Source organism: Panthera onca, chromosome B4 (assembly GCF_046562875.1).
Source record: "Panthera onca isolate mPanOnc1 chromosome B4, mPanOnc1 haplotype 2, whole genome shotgun sequence".
NCBI lineage: Eukaryota > Metazoa > Chordata > Mammalia > Carnivora > Felidae > Panthera > Panthera onca.
In genome coordinates, this window is record NC_138345.1 from 54,782,936 (window position 1) to 54,787,988 (window position 5,053).

The 5,053-nt window shown below is 38.3% G+C and overlaps 1 pseudogene; it reads right to left on the minus strand.

The window, feature by feature from the left end:
• Nucleotides 1-2,534: 2,534 nt before the first annotated feature.
• LOC132694633 (small ribosomal subunit protein mS23-like) lies at nucleotides 2,535-3,574 on the minus strand (annotated as a pseudogene).
• Nucleotides 3,575-5,053: the final 1,479 nt, after the last annotated feature.

Genomic DNA, 5,053 nt, shown 5'->3' on the forward strand with positions numbered 1-5,053 from the left:
ACCCGATGGGCTCGAACCCATGAACTGTGAGATCATGACCTGGGCTGAAGTCGGATGCCCAACCGACTAAGCCACCCAGGTGCCTCTATCCAGATATAATTATATACTAAGTGCTTTCCGTGTATTGTCTCTATTCTTTCATCTCTGCAGAACAGATATTATCTTTTTCATATGTAAATGAGGAAATTGAGGTTAAAGAAATTAAGAAGTGTATTCAAAATTCTGAAAAGCAACAGGATCCTAACAAAGATCAGCGTGATTCCAAAACCTATCCTTCCCACCACACCAGCAGCCTCACTGTAGTAGCTTCCAGAGACCTGGTGAGTTTTTGTTTTTCAACATAATGATAGGACATCCTTTAAATGCTTGATTTTACTTTGGTATTAAGGAGGTTGAACATGTTTAGACAATATCTCCTGGGTTTAGATATCTATTAATTAAAATTCAAATTCAAAGAAAACTCCAGAAACTGACTTCAAATGTCCTGGTACTCAAAGAATTTGATTCTGTTTCACGGTGTCTTTCCAGTTCCATTTTTGTAGGTGGGGGACTTTGAAAAAGGGTTCCCCAGGATCCAATACTGTCTGAGGAAGCCTGAGGAAGCTTCAGAGAAACAAATGGTTTCTGTTGTCTTGCTCTTTTCCCTGTTTTATCCTGTCAGCCTTCTCTACCCCACTGACCCAGGCTAACATTTAAGGCCTTTATAACCAGAGTAGAATCTGTGCTTTCAATACTGATCGTGCCTAACTCTGTGCAAAAAAATGGTTACAAATGAATGTAGGTCCCAAAGCCTGACCAGAGAAACTGTAAGGTAACCAGGACCCTTTTATGTCTTTTCCTCTTGCTTCTTCTGTTTTCTCTTCTTTGCAGCTCAAGCCCTCCCCCTCTTCCCTCCCCTCAGCCCACCTTTTTTCTTGTCTTTAGGTGCCTACTCCATTCTCTGAGGGTTTGTTATTAGCTAGCTGGTATCATACTTCAGGTAGGGTGTTAGTTGATGGTCAGAATTTCCCTATCAAGAGGGATTTGTCTTTTATTGAGGGACTTTTGAAGTAAAAACCCTTTAAAATGCAAAATTATGGATTTCAAGTCATAGAAAGTATGGGGGTTAATTAGGGTAGGAGTTTGGCTAGTCCTGTTGCTTATTCATATCATTCATATTTCTGGAAGTGGAGGCATGTATTCAATAAAATAAAGTCCATTATCACAACTAGTTTTATCATAGTTATATGTGTGTGGGGCCACAGGCCCCCAGCCCTCGGGTAAGCTCACACTAATTATTTCAGCAATTCAGTTACATAGGTCCCATATTCACATGTTTATAGGATAATCAAAATATAGATGGAAAAAGAATTTTACTATAATTTTTTGATGAAATTAATTTTCCTTTTAATAAAGGTTATCTTTGGTTTCAAAGTATTGAATCTATTTTTATGTAGTTTTTTTTTTTTTTTTCTAAAATACGTGGTGACATTTCTGGCTACTTAAATTCCATCCTTTAAAAGTTTGAGAATTTGCTTCTGCTCTTCTAACCTACTTCCAACCCAGGTAAACTCTACCAGATGTGCTTTTTCTATATAGTCTGTGATTTCCTTATTAGGACTTGTGTGCCTCTTCTTACTGATCATGACCTTTGTTCTAACTAACAAAAGGAATGTTTTTCACATCACAGAGGATGGATTTTCAGAACCTGCATCTTGTATGGTTCTGGTGGTTGTGCAGGACAAATGCCTTTGCATCATTGGTTATTGGAGCAGGAAAGGTATCTTGTGATACAAGTCCTATTTAGGATTTGGGTAGATTATTGTCATTATTCTATTTTTTGTTTTTTTTTAAGTTTTCTCCACATTGTTTTCAGCTCACCTTTGTTACCTACCTTTACCTCCCCACCCGCCTCTTTTTATATCCTTTTCACTTGCTATCAATAACAAAATTACCCACTATCATACCATATCATCCCTTTGTTTGTGTACAGTTACCACAGCTATGACAGCTATCACTGACTGAACACCCAAGATGACCAATTACTTTGCATATTTTATTTCTACTCTTTAATAAATACCTACAATTATTATCCCTGTTTTACAAGGGGTATAAGCTGCCACACCCTATCAACTTTATCACACTGTATTAAATCATAGCTTTATATTAAAGTTCACTTATTCATTTTTGTTCATTATTCATAGAATACATTTATGTTTTTTTCAGAGGAATATTTCATTTATTCAGTATAAGATATGAAAATGAAGAAAGCAGAACAGTTAGTAAGGTCTTGTAAGCACATCTCAATACCAGGGAGGCAGGTGGATGCTGGTGGAGAATGGCATCTAAATTAACTGGCTCCGTGTTGGCAATCCAGTTATCAATAGAGATGTCATCTGTATTCAGTCTTTAACTGGATGTAATCACTTATTCATTCAAATCTTTACTGAGCAAACTACTATGCTCGGCCTATGCTAATCATCTCCAGCATACTCAAGCTATGAGAGTAAAGTTATAGTTTTGACCTTTGTCTATCATCAATGATAGGCTCTCACTCTTACCTCGAAGCACAAGTCAGCTTGGCTGCTCAAGTTGAAGATCGATAATTCTATAGCAAAATGTAAAGATGATCTGCAGACAGGAAGAGCTGGCCAGGGGACATACCGTAATGCACAAGTAAAAGCCTGAAGGAGCCAGAAACGAGAGAGATACCAGAGGATTAAATAGAACCAACCCACATGTTAACACAAAAATCCAAGCAAACCTACACAGAACGAGTCCCATTCAAACCATACTTATAAGGTTTTCCTTGTGCTATTTACAATTTTAAAGTAAGCTTACTTTACAAGCAACCAGGGAATTCTTTATTTAATACTGTCATAACATAAAAGTTCATTCAAACCATGAAACTGAGCTTTATGACAACCTAGAAATAGGAACTAAAAGAAGGCAAACATAATGCCTTAGAGATCAAGTTCAGCTGTTAAAAACAGTTCAACATTCATCTAGTGGCTACAGTTTGGATGTCAATATGCATGGTATACCTGTTCTTCGGGGAGGTGAGAGACCCTTTGACTGTTATTCAGATTCTTCCAAATGGTGGGCTTGTGGAGCTTCTTCCAGAGGCTGTTACCACCCTCCCACCCCAATACTGTTTGAAGTTTGACACCTGTGGGTTCAGATTCGCAGGAAACATGACTATCTTCCTTTTGAGTCCTTGCTTCTCCTACTTGTCTTAAAATGACACCTTCTGTTAATAAAACAGTCTCTGAGTTTCTGTAGTTCAATGTACTTCTCTACAAACTGTTGACAGGTAGACTTGAAGTTTGGATTGAACAGATCAAAAGCTTTCTGACCAGATTAGTGACTGAATAAAATTTCACTCTAATCCAATCTTTGGGGTACAACGTGTTCTGGATTGCAGCTTTGGCTTTGTCATATTGCAAGCGGGGCCTTTGGAAGACCAACTCTCTCAGTGGGGGAAAGGCGTTATATATGTCAAACCAGAGGGGTGTCTCCTCAACACCCCAGCCCCAATCAGGTCCCAAATCTGTGAGAAAACTCTGCCCATGGTCTTTAGCCAGATCCCTACCATGGCTAGCACGTCTGAATACATTTATTTAACAACATATATTGAATGTCTGTTGTGTTTGATAAATGGCTTAAATAATGTGGCAATTACAGAGATGACTCATACAGCCTTGTCAGGTAGTTTATAGGCTAGACGAAAAAATAAACTGTGTGCATACACAAACAAAATACAAGTTAGAAGCTATAAACCTCTTCCAGATGTTCTTGCAATTCTGACCACTAAAGTATCAAGAAATACCAAAGTGGGCTGAATAAACATTTGTTGAGTAATTTCAATTCTGATGAGGCATTCATCAGAATTACCTGATTACTTTTGCTACTTTATAGGTAAACATTATACATTTGGATTTATCAAAATAATTTATATCAATAAAATATTGCTTGTATTTAATCAGTGAGGTTCCACATAAGTTTACTAGGGGGTGGGGAGGAGAGTTTCACTGCTAGAAAGGTTTGAAAATGCACTGCTAGTTTATGCCCCTTTTTAAAGGCCCTTCCTGATGTTCCTAAGGAGATGTGCTCTCGTCCACCTCTGTGGAGAATGATAACATTTCCTTCTTCTCTAGTGATGCTTAATATATTCCACTTTGACTAATCCCTATTTAGATAAACATTTTATGTTTCCTAGGAGAACATACACAATGCCCTCTTTATATTTACATCCCATTTGGTGCCCAGCACGCAGAAGGGACTCAACAGACACTGGAAGAACAATTGAGAAAGCAAACTGACTCTGAGCCCTTACCTTGCTTTGTTCCTTGTCTGTTTGCACGTCTTTCGGTCGACAAGGAGCTTCTCCTGTTCTTGAGTCAGGGCCTTCACCATGTCTCTCATCTGGTGTGTGGGGACATGAATGTCAGGTAACCAGTTGGTCACCACAGAAGAAATGAAGGACTCGGACTTCTGTCTTGAGCTCTTCTACTGGTGCTCCTCTGTGCCCAGACTTCCACTTATTTCTGGGATGCGATGCTCAAATCCCCAGATGAAGGTGATCCTGTTGTAAACCCTGAGTACCCAAGATTCCTCGTTCTAGAGCACAATCTAGAAAGTTTTTCTTTTCTCTCTAGGTATCACTTTAAGAAAGTTTCTGCTGATTGCTTCCAAGTTGTTTTCACTCAATTAAGATGGCTTCCTAGTTGTTTTCACTCAATTAAGAGATCAGAATCTAATCTTTTCTAGACAAGAGGCAGCTGTTATTGATCATAAACTTTGGATCTAGGTCAGAAGTTGGCAGACTTTTTCTGTAAAGGGGCTGACAGTCAATATTTTAGACAGGCCATGTGGATTCTGTGGCAACTCCTCAATTCTGCCACTGTAGTGTGAAAGCAGTGACAGACAACATGTACAAGGATAAGCATGGCTTAAAGTTCCAATAAAACTTTATTTATGAACCCTGGGATTTGAATTTCATATAATTTTCACATCACAAAGTATTTTTCTTCTTTTGTTGTTTAACCGTTAATAATTGTTAAAACTATTCTTA